Source organism: Sturnira hondurensis, unplaced genomic scaffold (assembly GCF_014824575.4).
Source record: "Sturnira hondurensis isolate 20B ecotype Veracruz unplaced genomic scaffold, ASM1482457v3 Scaffold0010812, whole genome shotgun sequence".
NCBI lineage: Eukaryota > Metazoa > Chordata > Mammalia > Chiroptera > Phyllostomidae > Sturnira > Sturnira hondurensis.
In genome coordinates, this window is record NW_028083443.1 from 4,640,972 (window position 1) to 4,661,434 (window position 20,463).

The 20,463-nt window shown below is 36.7% G+C and overlaps 1 pseudogene; it reads left to right on the forward strand.

Annotated features, from left to right (window-relative positions):
* LOC118996111 (elongation factor 1-beta-like) overlaps positions 1-20,463 on the forward strand; it is a 105,871-nt pseudogene that overhangs the window by 83,652 nt on the left and 1,756 nt on the right.

Here is a 20,463-nt window from a genome sequence, read left to right on the forward strand (position 1 = left end):
CCCCATGTTTCCACCCTCAGCCCTGGCCACCATTGTTTCTATAAGTTTGACTATTATAGATTCCTCATATACGTGGGTTCCTCACGTACATGGACTTATATTTGTCTTCATGGGACTGGTTTGTGGGTGAGCTCAGAGAGCATTATGCTAAGGGAACTGTTTTCCTGGATGAAGTGCTGTTCTTCCAAAAATTTAGGTATAGAGTGTTCTTCATTGAAACTCACACCATTGATATTATTATGTTTACCTTACAGTCCTTGTGGGCATACATAATTTTCTTTGACCTTGTTAAATGATTAAGAGGTGAGATATTCTGTTCTACTTAGAATAAATAACATAATTCAAGATGGTGAAAAGTGTTAATGGGATGAAAATAAACAACTTTTGCATTAACTGTCCATATATATAATTTTCATTAAATTCTGCAACAAAACCACTGTCATAGTCAAAGTGACAGAAAATAAGATTATTTGAATACTTACCCAACTCCCTACTGTTGTGAGGCTTAAATATTACACAGTCTTAATATCTCTAGTCTAAGGGAAGTTGTTGATATCTAACTCTTAGGAATGGTTTGCCCCTATAAGAAAACTGCCTTGAAATAGTGGTTGTTTCATAAATAAATGAGGATACTCTCTTCTAACTTCCATTTTTGTTTGATAATATACTTAATATAATTGTATTCATTTTTATTCTACAATATCATTTACCTTCTATTATGCTAAGTATAATATGTGAAATTATCATATCAAGATATGTAAAATTCTTAATATATTTAATAAGACATATTCTTTTCTAATGTTGAAATAATTTTCATTTCATATATTCTTTGACTTATCTAATAGACACCACTACAGCAGTGACTTGTAAATAAGTAAAATAAAGCCAGAATATTAAGATAAAGGAGAATATTGTTAAGATGAGCAGTAAATTATATAACATCAGAATTTATGCAAGATAATTCCAGATGAAATTCTTTTTGAGTAAAAAAAGCAAATATTCATGATTTGTCCTATTTTACATTCTAGACTTGCTAACAGAGAAAATTTGAATATATAATTTGTCAAGCATTGATTGTATTCCTTGTTTTGGCATTTTATAAATGGAAATTTGTTAAATTGAAAGGGTAGTTGAATAGAATTTTGGTAATGGATTGATATTTTGCATCAAGACTTGATTGACACTAGCTGATAATTAAACACCTACGTACAAGATACTATATTAGCAACTCTGGAGAATATGAAAAATAAGTTTAAGACATTCTTAAAAATTGAAATCAGCAAAAATCAAGAATAAAAGGAAAGTTACTGGGTTTGTAGAAACAGGAGGGCAATTGTAATCGCATATATATTTAATACAGTTTTTGATGCCATAATCTGATTTTCTTTTGTTTTGTGTTCCTGGAGATAAGCTCTGTTAAGGCCAATATACAAATTTACTCCCCATAGAGAAGTTCATTGGCCTTTAGTTTTGTGGAGCAGGAGGGCCACACATTTCAGACAAAAGATGGGAAAGGTTTACATCCAATTCCAACATGGAGTAGTGGCGGTTCACCCACCCCAACTAGCAGTTCTTGGACATCATCAGGATATCTTCTAATTCACCTGAATCCCGATACCACCTAACCCAAGGTACTGTCAGATTCCACAAGTTAAGGGCTCAGCCCCACAAGACTGACCCTCCCCTTCCTGACTTCAGGTGGCAGCTGCCAGACCAGGGTGTCACCTAAGGTTCTGACCAAACAGCTATCGTAGGTGCCATCGACCCCTCCTTGGGTTTGATTAATTTGCTAGCATGGCTCACAGAACTCAGATAAACTTAAACCTACTTGATTCTGTTTTTTTTTCTACAAGAATATAACTCAGAAAGAGAAGCATAGGTCAAGGTATGGAGAAATGGTGTGAAGCGTCACCAACCCGAAAAGTCTCTGCACCCCATCCTTTTGGATGGTTATGGAGGCTGCATTGCAGAGGCATGCATGATTGATTCAGTAGTAATTGAAGTCAATCTCCAGCCTCTCTCCCCTTCCCAGAGGTCAGGGGTGGGGCTGAAAGTTCCCACCTTCTAATGGATTATTGGTTGGCTCTGGTTACCATCTTCCATCTTTAGTCGTCACCCCAAAGTCACCTTCTTGACCTAACAAATGACAGCTTTAGGGCTCTCATCATTTAGGAAATGCTAAGGGTTTTGAACTCTGCGTCAGAAAAGGAATGAAGACTAAATACCTATTTATTACAGATCACAACATCACAGATCACTTTCTCAGAGAGCTCAGAGAAGTCAGAGACAGTGTTGTTATTTTGGAAGCTCCAGAAGTTACTGTCACAGAGGACAGTCTTAATTCCCACGAGATGTTGCATCAATACCTATGCATGAAACATGACAACTGTTTATCAGGTGGACGGGAAGAAAACACAACAAAAAGCAGGGAGATTGAGTCAATGCCCATGCCTTTTAAACTGCTATTTTAAACAAGCTGGTTTTCCTTATTTGGAATAGTTTTGTAAATGGCAAACAAATGATCAGTACTCATTTGAGCTGCTGAATCTTAGTGGTTGGGCCCTAAACTACGAAATCTCTTAAGGTAGTTTGGTATTCCTTGTCTTATCTGGATTTTTACCGTGTGGTCAGATAGATATTACTCGATCCATGTTTCCTTCCCCTATTCTTTCATATAGGGAAATGAACTCATATGAACTCATCATACTTTTACTAGTTTTTAACCCCTATTTTAAAAAGAAAACAAGCATGAACAACAGAAATAAAGAAAAACATGACATACTAATTGACTTTATCTTCCTTACGAAGTCCCACATGGCAAGGATTGATAGAGTTGATGGCTGTTCATCTCACACTCCAGCCCAATCCCGAGCTTGTGGGAGATCTAAGATTGAAGGCCTCTTAAAGCTTGGTTGGAAAGGAAAACCCACTGCATCTGGGCTGAAACAGGAAGTTTGTATGACCTATGTGACTTTTTAAAAAAATTCTTGGGCTATTCCTCAGCTTTTCTGCTTGTTCTGTATCTTATATACACCCAAAATTACATCTTCACCTGGGCCCTGTGAAGAAGACACCACTACCATCACAGGTGGACAAAAGTTTGACAGCTTTTACCATGAATCCATTGTCATTAGACAGCTCTGGACATTGCTTTCGGTACCATGTGACAGGTATGGCAGGACTCAGACCAGAGCTGCTACTGTTGCCATTACCTCCGCCAGACTGAGTTCTGCAAACCCTTGGTTTCCTGGACTTGCTTCTATTTTGGAGTCTGTTCTGAGAGCATCTGATTGACTGCTGACTTTACACATCCATGCCTTTGCTGAATGGAAGGTTACAGAAATGTCTGGCATTTTCTACCTTAATTATGGGGGATGTTCTTTGTCTGATTAGATGGTGGATTCCCTAGACACAGCAAAATACAGCCCAAGATGGTAACGGGGGGTTATAGCATTGTTTTTAAAATAAGTAAAAAAAAATTAAACTTAGGCTCTGTCACTTCCTTTGTGTTTATGACTAGTTTCATTATTTGGAACCCTTTTTATTATTATAAAATGACATTGAAGAGCATAACCTTTTAGTTTCCTACTTGCTATTAATTCTACTTTAACCTGACAGTCATGTACACTTCCTGCCAGTTTCTGTGATCTCCGAGAAAGGTCTTACCTGTACATTGACCCCTCTGCTTGTTATTAATAAGCAGAGGTAATTGTCCTGGTAATTGAAAGGGTTAAATTAATACTAAAATTAATATACTTGCATCATCCCTGTGTTGATCTTACCAGGTTGATAAATACAAAAGAATACTTTTTATTTGACATATTTATGTATATTAATTTATTTCATAGATATTCACAATACCCAAGAAGAAATGCCATTATCTTCAATGAGTCATTAGAATTTAGGAAGAAACAAAAGATATTAATTTGCATAAACATTTCTATGATTTTTATCATTCTATCTCCATATAATATGAGTCTACCAAAGTGGTGAGGTCAGGTGGGATTTCATTTAAGCATTATTTACCTCTTCTCTCCTATTGTCCTGGGGGCTCAAGGATGGAAAACTCAAGGATGAAATTCTTGGAAATGACAGTAAAGAACATTGTGTGCTGTTTGCATGTGAGTCACAAAGCTATCAAATATACAGTGATTTGCCTGGACTTTCACACATGAATTATTAGAAGATACAGTGGGCTCCGATTTATAACCCTGATTATTTCTATCTTTGGCTTGCCTTCAGAACGTTTATAAAAGAGACTTACTCTGGAGGCTCAAACCAATACCTTACCCATGAGAAGTTAGATCCTTGTACTAGACATAGATTAAATTCAGGGTGTCTAATTAATAAGAGTCTGATTTGGGTGATTATAGAAGATTTGTTCTTCTATTTGTTCTCCTAGGGTCCACATAAATTCACATGAAAATGGCCATAGCTGCAATGTGGTTGTTCATGGGTTTCAGATTGATTGTACCACACAGATCTGAATGGTGCACCACTGGCTGCCCTAGTTCTATTCCTTATTGTGGTTTTGTTTTTGTTTTATTTCACCTTTCTTCTATTTTTTTATCACTATCTTCTCCAACATACAGGAGCAAGGAGACAATTTTATCAAGATTAATTTACAGGGTTTAAAGCGACACTTCTCTGATAACTGATCCTGTAATGTCCTTTCACATAAACTCTTGCTGGTCTCTTTGTGAGTTTTGGGAACTGGGGGTGTGGAGAGGGTGAAGAAGAAGGTAAATGGGGAAAAAATTAAACTGCAACCATAAGAATTCACTTGGTTTGCTTTCAGAACATCCAGAGCCACCTTTTTTGTGTGGCTGTCTATCATGACTGAGGATTCTCTATGAATGTTGGGTCGGTAAAGATTAAGATTTTAGTTTTAGAGAATGAATTAAACACAAGAAGTGAGTGGAGTTAGTTAAGATACAAACGTAAATGGAAGCTCAGACCCACATTCCGTAAGATTTCCCATCCTACCAATATCAGGTGGGGGAAAAACTTAATCAAATTATTACCAGCAAGGGCTCATCCTCCATCTTAATCTGGAAGTCAGATTTAATAAAGAGGGAAAACTACAGTTAGCAAATAAACTTCACAACTTCGTAGCTGAACCAAAAACCATTGCTAAGGTTTTGGAAAGTGGAAAAACTATCATCGAGGCACAACAACATCTTTACACACAGGATTTGATATGGCTGTGCAATGATAATCTTTTTTCAAAAAAACACCAACAAAGATCAAGAGAAAATGTGTTTATTTGCCTTCTAAGTGAAAGATAAATAGGACCAAGGTAAAAACCATGTTAAGGAAGTTAGGAGAATCTCAAAGTAAGGGCAGTCAAGTTTTTTTGTACATGTTATGGTTTGCAGGAAAAACATTTGCCATTAAAATGACAACATTTCCTCAGGACCTACAATATTTAAATTTTGAGGAAATCCAAGATTTTAGGGAGAAGCACAGTTGGTCCATGTTGATCCACACAGGACTTTGACCACCATCTTGGGAAACGCAAATCACACTGAAGGTCAGCAGCACAAATTTCCACTTCAAATATCTGTTCTAAGGGATTCGCCATGTGGGAAGGTGTACAGAAAGGCGATTAACCCAAAAGAAAAGCCACACATGCACACACACATGCACATGCACATACAAGCACACTCATATACACTGTGAAGATTCCAAATATGTAATGTTTTCACTCCTTACATCCACATCACTGGTGGTGAGCGCTGGAAGTCCCTGTGGTGCTCTGAAATTTGCCTGAGAAGCCGGAGTGTGAGTTTTAATGATTCAAAGTTAAACCACTTATATAAATTGTTTATCTTATCACGCTGGTTACCTTCCATCCAAGAGGCAAAGAAAGTGAGCAAAGATGGATGAAACGCTGAAGGAAATCGAAAGGAAGGGACTCAAAAGCTCACAAAGAAGCTGACATCATCTCCCTCTGCCCCAACTGTCATAATACCACTAGTTCAGGTTAAGGGTGAGAAGGAGGGCAGAATAACACAAAAAGTTGGCTTTAATTTACTTTGTCAGAAACACAAATAAATTATTAATAAGGTAATAATGGGGCAGAGGTGAGGAGAGAGGCATGCCATGTGGGTGCTGGTAAGGAGAAATAAGGGAATATTTCCTAATAATTTATTACACATGAATAAAATTTTAATTAAGCCAAATTATTAGAAACTTTTACTGTATTTACATTTTTTATTAAATGTGGCTTTAGTAACCTGTAGAAATATTTTGCATATATTGGCATGAATTTTTTTGGTAGGATTTCAAAATTACTGTATGTGGCTTTTCATTAGCAAAAGGTTTTTAGAGTTACAAGCTGTATTTGAAAACACAGTAATATTGAAAGAAATTATTGACTTTTTACATTGATACTTTGATGAAATGGAATTCCAGACTTCAGAAAAAATTATGAAATAGGACAAGGTGAACATACCTAACAAAGAGACATAAAGAGCACAATGGAATCTAGTGAATTTGGAGATAAAATTGAGCAAATGTGATATTTCTTTCCAAAGCACCTTCCATTCACCCACTCCCATTTCTTAATCATCACTATTATAAATAATAAGCAGTGTAGCTACATAATGTCCAGATCATTCAAATTGACTCTTTCACCTATTTTTATAAATGTTCCCCCAAACCCTTCCATTTCTAGTTCCAAACATACCTGCATATCAGCTACACCCATATCACACTTTTATCCAGCATGCTATTATTCAGTGATTCCTAGAAGCCAAGCACTGTGCTAGACACTGGAAAATTTGCTGGAGAAACTTGTGAAATATGGATTCTAATAAAATAAATGCTGACTTAATAAAAGTAGTGAGTTATTATTTCATCAACAAAATGAAACTGATATTTTCTTGTGAAATGGGTGGTAGAAATAAATCCTGTTTAAAAAATAAATTAGATGTGGACAAGCTTGGGAGTAATACCTGACATATGAATGGGCCCATATTTGAAGATTCCAAGGGTTCTTTTCTTTTTTTTCTGTCTTATCTTCCTCCATTATTTAGCAGCACTTTATTTAAGATTTTATTTATTTTATTTTTAAACAGAGGGGAAGGGAGGGAGAGAGAGACAGGAATAAACATCAATGTATAGTTGCCTCTCAATGTGTGGTTGCCTCTCACACACTCCCTACTGGGTACCTGGCCTGCAACCCAGGAATGTGTCCTGACTGGGAATCAAACCCAGAACCCTTTGGTTTGCAGGCCAGCACTCAATCCACTGAGCCACACCAGCCTAGCAGCATCTTATTTAATAGGTCAAAACCTTCTGGGATGAGCTCTTTTGTCTTAGCTTCCTAGAAGAAACTCTCTTTGTGTTCTCCTTTGACATTTTGTATCCACCTTACCTTTCCTTTCATAACTCCTTAAATATATGCATTTCTCCAAACTTCTCTCTCTCTTTACTCTCAGTGTTAAGGATGTAACTAAAGCTACTGTAATTATGATCAGCTCCATTTCACCAGCATCTCAAGTGAAATACTTCCATAATCAAATACCCATCAAACCCACTCTATCTGCATTCTTCTATTTATGTGTGTTCAACTTGAGAGTCTTATTTAACTTATTGCTCTGTTTGGCTCCCCAGCAGAATTAGTCCATCTTTTCCCATTCCATTATTTTAAACATTCTACTCATTCCCAAAACCCACTGTTCTGCAGTTTTGTTTATGCTATATTATTTTGATATTTTAGAACTCGTCTCTCAACATCAATTTCTCCCATTGACCACACCCATTGTTTGCCATTCATCTTGCATGGACTTTTAAAATACTTACAAAAAAAAAACTATCTCCAGTCACTTCACTTCCTCCAAACAAACCCTGGTCAGACTTATGATGTCTTCCTGATGCCCACAGAATAAACTTCAGTCTGTTTGGCACTGCATTTAAGGTGTTTCATTGTCTAGCCAAAACCCGTGATGTGTTATGTTACATCATAGTATTTATGCACACGTCTGATCTATTCCCAACGAGAATAGATTCCTGGAAGTCACATTGCATTTTAATTAATCATCATTTTTTTCCTGAGTCACATAATGCTTTCCTTGCAATTGTTTACCTAGTAGGAGCTCAATACATATTTGTTGAATGAACAATTGCATTGGAAAGTTCGACCCAGTTAGAAGCTCCACCTTCTCTTGCATCCTTTCCCTCTTCCCCTCAAGAAAAGAGTGTCTTAAAGAAGTGTCTTCTTTTTTGAAAATAAGTTTAGTGATAAAATCTTTAATTAAAGGTATTTCTCTTCTGGGAGGTGAGTGGGAGTCTTTTGTGAGAAGGAAAGGTCTTCCTAATTTCTTAAATTAGAATTTGGAACACATTTTTCAAGTAAGGAAAAATGCATACATTGGTTAGGCACAGTTGGAATAATGCAATTTATACTATATTTATGGGCACATAAGATTAAAAAAGATAATTGAGGACTCCAGGCTCTGGAATCAAAACTACCATTACTGTGATTTCTCTGGAGATATGCTCTGCAAACTTCAAAAAATGATTTACAATATCTTTTTAGTAAAACATATTCACAACTTGGATTCCTGACATGCAGTTGCGATAAATAAAAGGGGAATTATTTTATTACAGTGGATTCTTTATTTAAAAACTCATCAAAAGCTTCTATAAACAAAAAAGTTGCTGAAAATATTAAAGATTTTATGTGATGTCATAAATACTGTTTCTGTCAAGTTTTCCAACTACGTGTTATATTAAGTGCCATGCCCTTACCTCACTTTCAGTTTTGTAAGGTTCTAGTATCCACCTTAAGTATAATTTTAAAACTTCTATGTCTTAGGCCATATTTAGAAACAGCTCTTTGCTTACAGAGATAAACTAATAAGGTAATTATATCTTCTAAGCATTTAAACACGTTTGATCTGCTATCTGTTTAAAATTCTGGCAAAAATCAGAATGTGTTTATCTTTTGATACACAGGTCATACCTCCTGCTCACTTTTAATTTTTTGATTTTTATTCGGTTCCTTTGAGAACATCAGAAATATCAGACATCGTTTTTGTGGGTAGTGCTCCAGATGTTGCCCCAGCGGTTATCAGTGTAAATGCGTTTGCAAGAGAGTTTAATTGGTGCTGTTAATTTGACTCAGGATCCTGTTTATTTTCCTAATTACTGCCAGACATTGAACGGGTGGTTAGTATATTAGAAACCTCCTGTTTTTCTGAACCTTTGCCTTACCCACTGGCAATTTTTATTAGGGAGAAAAATCTGCTTTTCATTTATTTTTCCCTACCTTGAAAGCAGTTCCATAAGCTCTGGCAACGCTACTTCTGAAGACAGTACTTAAAAACTCTTCCCCGTTGCATCTGTCTCCTGGTGGGATAAGAGCGCCTCACCCCACTCATCACAAATGCGTGACGCTGGTTATTATCAGATGCGTATTATTCCCGTGACAAAAAGGTACTCTTAAGTTTCATAATTTAACATGGGGAGGTACTCACTATAAGTCGTGCACCATGGTGACAGAAATGCGGTCCTGTCGGGGCAGGAGTCAGGCGAGGGACTTGGGATGAGGGCTCCACAAGAGGCGCACTCGTGGACCAGAACCCACCCGATGACCTGGAGCCCCGAGGGAGACCTGGGACCCCAGAGCGGGTATTCAAAAATGTTCCAACCTGAGTCTAACAAGAAGATTTTTGTTTCATGTTTTTCCCTAGTCATAAGAGAAATTATGTAAAGAAGAAATACTTCTGATACCTTTTTTCACACAATACTTATTTCTCGTTTCCTTGTTTTTTCTAATATTGAAATGACACTTTCAAAGGTTTTCCCTTCTCCCTGCATCTCTTCCCTCTCTGCCAGATAAATATTTTGAATATACCTAAAAATAACATATCAACAATACTTCATTTCAGATACTCAAATTTCTTCATGGCCTTTTTCATTCTGAAAGGGAAGGAACCCTGTAAGGATCTCCTTGTCAACCTGGCTTGTTTCTCCACAATTAAGTGGTACAGACAAAGTCAGCGTTTCCTCGGACTTTAGAAATGCTAATTTCTTATCAGAGGAAATTTCACAGATTATTCACTAATTTATCACATTTGCTTTCTTTCTTTAAATATTTTATTTATTTATTTTTTAGAGAGAGGGGAAGGGAAGTCGAAAGAGTGGGAGAGAAACATCAACGTGTGGCTGCCTCTCACGTGTCCCCCACCAGGGACCCAGCCCGCAACCCAGGCCTGTGCCCTGACTGGGAACCAAACCAGCGACCCTTTGCTTCACAGGCCCGTGCTCAATCCACTGAGCTACACCAGCCAGGTTCACATTTGCTTTCTGATAATTTAATGTGATTTTGTTCACTTTCTAATTTGGTCCTTTCTTATTTTCTGTGACCCAGTACACTCCCCATGCCTTATTGTAAATGAACCATTGCCTCCTCCTCCACTTGTGCTTAATTCTTCACCCAGACACCTTTCATTCTGGGACTAGGACAGTACCGCACCCTTCTTACCACAAAAACGTTAAAAAAAAAGACCATCCCCCAAAACGGTCTTCATGTATTATTGCTAAAAAAATCCTCCAAACTAATGTTGGGAGGGTCACTTCACCTCCATGGCACTGCAGTTTTTATTTATAAAACCCGGGTGTGAGTGGGAATGATACTTAGAGTCTGTTAACTGCCCTTCCTTATTTTCTACAAACTCATTCTATAAGACTCTATAATTCATACTGACTTCAGTCAGAAATGCTCTCATTTGCAGCAATCCCAAAAGGTAATTATTTCATTACCTACTTTTAACACACTGATAATTTATAACTAATATTTCTTATAAAATATTTTTACTTTATTTTTTCTTAGCAAATATTGATTTATTCTTTCACTTATGCAGTTTCTAGCTGATGCCCATGAATAGTTCATAATTCCTTAGGTCCCACTCCTACCCTTCTTATTTCTAAACTCTTGGTAGGATCTTGCCCTTATTTCAGAAAATAATTTTTTACAGGCCTCCTGTTTTTATTCATTGTGCTAATTAGATTTTCAGAGTCCTGTATTTTGGTGTTATGATTTAATAAAAATATACAATCTTTCTCTTAAACACACACATATTATACAAGTCTTACAGAGACATATTCAGGTTGCGCTTTTATTTTTGCAACAGTAACAATCTTCATATAAAATAAATCACTTCCTTTCCCCTGCATATGTCAGTGCTTACCACTTGTGTCATTTTCTTCACACCCTTTCACTTCAGAAACAGATGTTACGTGCCAACTGGAAGAAACAGTGCTAGCAGGCATTTGCAGACCACCTGGCTACCTGGACAGGGTTTTCTGCTCTGATGGCTGCTTTTTCCACTTTTGCGATTCACTCCACTCTGCTTCTTATTCAGCCCTGTAATAATTTCCAAAAGCCAAAACCAATGGACTTTGCGCAGAGGAATTAAAGAGGGATAGGATGGATTATGTCACAGGACAACACGCTGTATTGACCCTTCTCTATTGAGCATTTAGCCTGAAGAACGTTAAATACTTATATGTCAGTAAGTTCCCTAAGGTTAAATATATATTTACAGAGGCAAGTGTAAAATGTTCCGAAGGAGCAGTATATCTCTGACAATGCATTGTGCAATTTGTTTCTAATGTGTCCAAGCACCAAAGAATAGAACTAGGAAACTAGGGAGATAGTTGATGTGTATACAGCATGGCTAATTTTGCTCTGTACACACACCACGAGCTTTCCTTTCCCCAGCGACAGGAAGTTTGAATGTGATTTTGTCTTTCTTCCACTCTTAATTTCTTTTAATCATGTTAGTTTCTGTTAAGATCTCTTCCCACTTTACAAAGCTTGAATCTTTTCTCCTCTGTTCTCCAGATCCAATTAGTCACCAAATTTTTGAAATCCTATTCATAACCTTTGTTATATGTATTGCTTTTACGGAATATGACTGTTTCTTTAATTCGTAGTCCTCTGTCCAGTTTTGTACCTATTAAGTACATATGACATATGTATTTATATACTTTGATGCTACACTATCACCTCAAGGTTTAATTCTGATATCATTTTCATTGTTTGAAAATTACAGTAGTGCCAACCAGAGAGTCCGGGGATTTGAGTTCTGATTCCATTATGTGTGACTTTAGGCAACTTAAACTCTTTGTTTCAGCTGAACCGCCTGAAAAATAGTGATAACAGTGACTCAATACAGTTTGTTAGGGTTAAACGGGCTGGTACCTGTAGAGTCTTTAGAATGGTGCCTATCACTCACTCAGCACTAGATAAGTCTTTTCTAGCATTGCATGAAAACTATTGGTGGGATCCCATCGACTCTAGGACGCTTTAATAGTGAAGATTCTTTGAGACTTGTACACACATGGTGATGCAACATACACAAGTTAGAGTCTGGATGAGGGAAGATGCTGACTAAACATTCATTGCCATGTAAGATACCAAATGGCCAATATGTACAACTGATGGAAAAATATGTTAATAAGTACTTCTCTGGAATATAGATAAGAAAAAGCTTGCTTGCTAGTTTCTTTTTTGCTCCTTGTATGTATAGTAGTGCTTTTACTATTGATTTTGTTAGCAGCATAGCACTTAAGATTTCACTGAGACATACCCAGTCTGTCCAGAAGGTGTCCAGCCATGTAATATGAAAAATAGGAATGTTTATTGAAACAGATGCACAAGACAAGAAACATTGTACACAGGTCAATGATGCCTCAGTCCTCTTCAAAGTAGGTACCTTGGGACCTCACACAGTTCACCTAATCATTATCTGCTGTCCCATCATATTTCCTGAATCTCATTAATGGTCTAAAATCTTTTCTCTTTCAGAGGTGATTTTGGTGTTAGGGAAAGACAGAAGTTGCAGGGCACCAAATCTGGGCTGCAGAGGGGATGAGTCACCTGGGCGATTTTTATGTTTTGCCAAAAAACTCTCCATGACATGTGAGGCATGAATGGGTGCATTTTTGTGATGAAGTTGCCCATAGCTGCGGCCTTCTGAATCCTCTGAGTAGTTCCTGTGGAGGAATGTTCAAGTTTAACACAGAATTTGGTGCCGATTCGTTGCTCTACTTGCTCGGGCATTTTGACTGTACCAGCCACACAGTACGCATGCTCACTCAACGGCCTTTGCCCCTACTGACTAGTACAGTGAAGTCACCATTGTTCACACATGCACATTCCAGCCCACTCTCCTTGGCTGCCAGGTTACATCCATGTTGCACAAACCATTCTCATTATGTTCACAACGGGTGGACTTTTTCTGGACAGACCTTGCATTTCAGATGGTTACATCACAGTCATTTCCAATGTTTAGTAGCTTGCATCTCCCACTGCACTGTGCAACCTTAAAGGGCCTGGTTAAATCCTATTCCTATTAACAGAGCTCCTCTCTAGCAAAACTCATGCAGACTAAGGGTGCTGGGAATGCCATCAGCAAACATCTGAGGAAGCAGCCCGTTGTCTTACCCTGTCGACCAGTTTTTGCTTACCTTACCTGTTCTGTAACATGTCTTCAAGGTGCAATGGAATGGATTGTGAAGGGTACTGAATAGAGGACTTTTTTTCCTCAGCAAGGATTACAGCAAGATTTGGGAGTGGGGATAGCATAATGACTATAATTTAAGCTACTGCCTTAGTCCTTACGAAGTGTCTGTACATTTAACACTCCATATGGTAATTATGACTTCCCTGGAATGAGTCAGGGTTGTTTATGCTTTCATAAATCAAGCAGCTGCAGCAGAGCAGACAGACTCCATATTAGCATTTCCTCCTAAGACCATGCATGTGCTTGCAAGATTTTTGCAGATTTCTCTTGAATTCAGGTTGTTTGTTAAAAGTGATAGTTTTATGAGACGGCCACATGGAAAATGTTCTTCACTCTCAGATTTTCCATTTGTGATATAAATCCACATTTAGTACCAATTTTAGAGGGGCATTAAAGTTGATATAATAACCCCCAGCTGAGTTTGATAAAAGGAGAGCTTAATTTACAGGTAAAGTACGGTTATATGAAATGACAGCCAAGGAAGTTATGAGTAAGACTTGGAAAAAAATACACACTAACCGGCTGATAATTTATTTCCTGCATTCAATCTTCTGACTTTACAGGGAAAATCATGCTATAGCAAATGCTCGCTGTCCAAGTACTTTCTTTAGCATAATAAATAGCCTGTTTTGAAATTACAGTGAAATATGTAGAACTACATCTGTGTTTTAAATATCTTTCGTTCAAAATATTAGACATCTTGAGGGGGCTATTTGTAATAATTAATGCAGAGGCTGTATAATTACACACACACACTCACATAGATGTAACCATTGATGAGATGTAACCATGCCGTTTTTCATGAATTATTTTATATCTTGGAACTCAGTTTTTATCAGCCATAAAATTAGAATGTCCAACTCCATCATGATTTTTAGAGAAGAAAACTTGAAAAGAGAGGCTGCTGTATATGGAAGAAAACAAAGATCCCCTTTCTGAGGAAAAGGAAGAATGGTTAAAAATGTTAGCGGTTAGAGTACGCTTTGTAGGCAGGCAATGAAATGATTTAGAAAATGTCAACCAAGTCTTCCTTTCTTTTCTCCTCCTCCTCCCCTTCTTTATTTCTTTCTTTTTTTTTTTTTGCTAGGAAGGATCTAAAACTTCAAAAACAAGATTTCCCCTTATTTTGTATGTGAAAAACTGGAAAGCATAAAGAGTAAGTGAATTTTTTATGGTTATATATTGACAAACAGTAAAGCTGCCATTGAAAACAGTTCTCCTGACTTCAAGGTAAGTGCCCTTCCCACCGCTTCATTTCAAGACCTTACCGCATGCTAGGGTGGCATAAATGAGTTCTCTGAAAAAGTTAGTGAAATAGTAGTCAGAAAAAATAAAACAATTGAGGCGATGGGTATAAAACGCCAAACAGTGATATACTTTGGTACTTAAAAAAATAAAATACAAACATCTATTTACTCTCTTGAGAACATGAAACCAATATACTGTCTTATGCCAACTATAATTTAAAAATAAATTTAACATATTTTATTTCTCATATACAGTAGTCGGTTTCATGTGACTTATTCTGTTTGCTTTTATAATTTCAAAATATATTCAAATTACCTAGATGTCCCTACCAAGTACTAGAGAAAGTGTGGTTTATTTTGATTGATTGAAAGTGAGATATTTTGATTTATTTTTATTTTGAATCAAGTGTAGCCTTTTGTCATGCTTAGGTATCTATCCTAATCTGTATCACCACACACTGGAAAATTCAAAATATATATCCCATTCATTCTTGAGTGTTGATTAAAACAAAAAGTAGAATGGTTATTTCAACGCTTCAACATTGATACTCTAAACTGGCCATAAAGTAAGAAGGTAAAGAAAAGAAATGCCTTTAGGAGTGAAGAGTTTTTGAGGAAGTATTTTTTATTGTTGTTCAATGACAGTTGTCCTCATTGTTTCCCCACCACTCTCCCTGCCTACCCACCTTCCACCTCCTGCATTCAATCCTCCCCTCTACCTTATTTTTGTCCCTGGGCCCTTCATATATGTTCCTTGATGATCCTTCTCCTTCTTTCCATGGTTATCCCCCTCCCTCTTCCCCTCTGGTTACTGTCAGTTTGTTCTTTATTTCCATGTCTCTGGTTCTGTTTTGCTCCCTTGTTTGTTTTGTTGATTAGATTTCACTTATAAGTAAGATCATATGGTATTTTTCTTTCATCATCTGGCTTATTTCACTTAGCATAATACTCTCCATTTCCCTCCATGCTGTTGCAAAGGGTAGGAGTTCCTTCTTTCTTTCTACTGTGTAGAATTCCATTGTGTAAATGTACCGCAGTTTTTTGATCCACTGATTTAACTGGTGGGCACTTAGGCTGTTTTCAGCACCTGGTTACTGTAAATTGTGCTGCTATGAATATTGGGTACATAGGTTCTTTTGCATTGGTGTTTCAGGGTTCTTAGGGCATAACTCCAGTAGTGGAATTGCCGGGTCAAAAAGGCAGTTCCATTTTTAGTTTTTTGAGGAAATTCAATACTGTTTCCACAGTGGCTGCACCAGTCTGCATTCCCACCAACAGTGTACTAGGGTTCCCTTTTCTCCACATCCTCACCAGCATGTGTTTGTTGATTTGTTTGTGATGGCCATTCTGTCCAATGTGAAGTGGTATCTCATTGTGGTTTTAATTTGCATCTCTCTGATGGCTAGTGATGCTGAGCATCCTTTCATATGCCCTCTGTATGTCCTCCCTGGATAAGTGAGGAAGTATTTTAAGGCAAGAAAGAAGATAATAGAATGCTTACTAGCTATTAAAAAGATCATACTATCAATGGAATTGGAGAAAAATATTTCAATTCCTTAAAATTGTAGTAATATACATTATATTATATATGTATTTGTATTTCATAATCATAATAATATACGTTGCAATAGTGTACCAATGGCCTGTGAAATCAGCAGCTTGTTTCTTGAAAATGGCAGGCATTTACTGAGCACTTATTATGGGCCAAACACAGTAAAACTTTTTTACATGTCATTTCTTTTCATCGTGATTGGCATTATGACTTCTGGTTGTCATTACCCAAATATTTCAAATTAGAACACTGAAGTGGGGCAGGGGGAGATTAAACTGTTTGAGTTAGTTCTCAGGCATTGAGTAACAGAGCTAGGATTTAAATGCAAGTGCACTGGACTCAAAAGTTATTTTTTGCTATTACACAGTATTGCGGTACACCACCCACTTAAATTTGGGCCTAATCTCACTGGGCTAATCTATACCCAGTTATTTGGCCTTCTTTGAGAGCATTACATTAGCGAGCTTTGCTAGCTAGAGTCCATTCCTGTATCTTTTGGCTGGATTGTTAGGTAGCTGTTAGAAAATCCTGTTAACAATATTTATTAATAACCAAAAGTGTCCATTATACTGACAGAACCCAAGCGGATCATTGCTCATTTCTTGATTTGCTTTTGGTCTAAGTTTTTAGGTCAGAATTTATGAGTCTTCATGGGTTTTACATGTTCTTTGAATCACCTTAAAATGTCTGCATATATGTGCATGCATGTGTATCACATGTGAATTTTAATAGATGTATTTATAGACATATTCACTTGTCTATGTGAATATGTATTAATATTAGTTTATTCTTTTCTTGATATAGTCCAACAAATCCCAAAGTGACCTGAGTTCTCCAATAGGCTCGGGGTCAATAGCTCCATCTCCAAACACCCACTATTGAGTATAAATCAATTACGTCATTACGTTCTTTAGACATAGTCAAGCAGCAATGAATTTAGTAAAGTATATTATTATTTAGTTGTCTTTTTCTTCTTTATGTGAAATCTTAGAATAAACTAGTGTAATAGTTGACACTTGAAATCTTTATGTGAACGTAACATTTGCTCATATCAATCTGTGAATCTTAGAATTGACATTATGTAACTAAAAGAAAAAACCCTTTTCTACCTCATCTATAGCTAGAGCAGGGTGGTGTGCTGTGTCAACACTGAGTCAGGTGCTCATGGGTATTTATATCACTGTTAGCCTTAGTTAAATCTCAGAAGGAGCAACGGAAATTTCACAATTTGATTTCCCAGTAGATGCTGAAGAAAACAGAGAGCTTTTCTTTTTCTTCTCTTATGCAGTGAAGGAAAAGAAGAAAGTAGATTAGATTAAGTAAAAAAAATAGTGGATTAATATCATTGCAGACAGGCCAAAGGATTCCTCAGAACAGACAACAAACTATAATTTGTTTGTTTTCTCAACTATAATGTAACAATGTTGGTAACCAATATTTCTTGGCTTCTTACCATGTACCCATTCATTGTGTTAATGAAACGTGTTGTCACATTCATTCTGTTATAATTATTCGAGGTAGTGCTATCGTTTTACAAGGATGTGACTAAGATCATACAAGCAGTAAGTAGCATAACCTAAGTCTAGATTTGTGTTCTTATCCATTTTTTCAGTCCTATTCTTCTGTAACCCCCTTCTAGCTTGTCTGCTCTCAGTGTCTGTTCTACAAACAATCAGTAGTAATAGTAGCAGTAGTAGTAGTGTGTTGGCATTCTCGATTTTTGGGTTTGCTAGCTTATTTTTGTGAAAACTAAGGCAAATGGTCCTGGCTGGCATAGTTCAGTGGATTGAGAACCAAAGGGTCTCAGTTTGATTCCCAGTTAAGGTGAATGCCTGGGTTGCGAGCCAGGTCCCCAGTGGGGGGCGCTCAAGAGGCAATCACACACTAGTTTCTTTCCCTCGCTTTCTCCTTCCCCTCTCTAAAAATGAATAAATAAAATCTTTTTAAAAAAAACTAAGGCAAATGTCGAGTTCTCTATTTGCATGTATCCAGTGCAGAGATCAAGAGTGACTTGGAGAAGTAATAAAAGAAAAAAGGATCCTAGCAGGCAGAAGTTTGCAGTCAGAAACCTGAAAGCAGAGGTGACTGAGGTACTGTAAACTCTGGGGTTCCCTGAAACCTTGTCGGGTGCTTGAGATTTTCCATAAGACGTGGACTGAAGGAAATGTATCTTTATATTAAGAGGAAGTGTCATCTCAGCTGATATCTGAATTATAGTTGAAATTGCACAACTTGGTCTTTGGAAACTTATGCTTATCTTTACTAATGATCTAGTTAATAATCTTTTTTGTACTAATTATCGGGTAATTTTACATCAACATTGCCTGTGTTGTAGTTTAAGAAATAATATCATCACTCTTTTCTATTTCGGGTATATTATTGTCCTCTAGTTTTGAGAAAGGCAACCAGATGTCCCAGTTTGCTCAAGCTAGTCTTTGTTTATGCCTTTTGTCCAAAAAATATTGATAGAGTCCTAGCTTGTACAATAAATTATGCGATCATCCTATCTATTAGCAGCACATTTATTTCTTATTATCTCTGAGGGATTCTTAAAAGCAGTTTATCAGTCTCACCTTCAACTTTTCTGAGTTCACAATGATGCAATCCAATTAGAGAAAAGATATGAACTCCTTGCTCTAACATAATTTCTCAAAAGTATGACTGTCACGTGTCTATGATTGATTTTAAGGTAGATGTGAGAGAACTTCTCCCCTATTTTTATCTGCTAAACACAACAGAACAGAGTAATGAATAAAGTATGAGCATTAGATACAATGGTATCTTGGTTCAATTCTCAGCTCTGGTTAAAAATTGTGTGAAGTTCAGAACATATTTTTAATAACTATTTTTGACTCTCTATTTATCCTTGAAATGAAAACACTCTCATAAATGAACTTAATAAAATTCTCATGACGGTTAAATTTGGCACTTTATAAAATGATTAACATTATTTATGACACAAAGTAGAAGTAAGGTTTAATAATTGGTCACTTTATTATCTTCTGTCGAGAAGTACCCTTCAGTATTAATCAGGTAGTGGGTGTGTTGCATATGGCTCAAGTAGAAAATGAATTTCCCTATTTAAATGAACCTGACAATTTTATTCACTATTTCTATGATCTAAAGACAATTTTTGATCTAAAAAAGTAAGCTCTACAGTTGAATTAATAAAAAGTGACACAGAAAATTTTAGAAACAGAAGTAAACACTTTGTATCTATTCACAAATAAATATTTAGCTTTCCACACATAGTTTGATGTTCGTTTAAAAGCATTTTTTTCTTTTTAAAACTAATCTGCCTTGAGGGCTATTTTCTGAATTTTGAAAAAATATTCTCAATTTGTAAGTATTTGCCTCTCATTTGATTTCCACATTTTCAGATGAATTGAGGTACCTTTGTCTCTGTTAGGTTTCTCTCTTTTTTAACCATCTTATTGAAATCTAATTTATACACTTAAATTCTCCCACTTTAAGTACAGAATTTAATAATTTTTAGTAAGTATGTCAACTTGCGAAGTTATCACCATATCCAGTTTTAGAATGTCTCATCACCCCAATAAGATTCTTCATATTCTTTTACAGTTAATCCCTAGTCCTGGGCAAAAATGTTAGCTTTTAAATAAGCAATCCTACGAGAACGTTCTCCCCATTTCAAGGCCACTCTGAATCGAGAATGGCATTGGAAATAGAGGATATGATTCTTTCCTCAACAAATGTAGTGGGGCGAGAGCAGACCCCCATCCACCCTGGATGGCCCAGGAGAAGGGGAAAGTGCCATGAGCAGGGCAGGGGCGAGGGCCTCACTCAGCCGGAGCCCCACAGAAGCCCATAACCACACCGGGTGGCATCAGTCTGAAAACTTTCGGTGGAAGTCTTTGCCCCAGTGATTATGGAAGCCTCACCCTTGTCTCGTACTGCTTTGTATACAATGTATTATGATTTGTGAAATATTCAAATCGGTTAAGCCCATACAAATACTACTCAACTTGTACAATATGCTTTGACTTGACTTATATGTAACCCTATTTGCTCTTTTCCTGAATTATTTTCCTCAGAATAAAATGGATAAAAAAAAACCCTCTAAAGTTGGAAGCAAAAGAAACTTGACCCTTGACTTAACTTT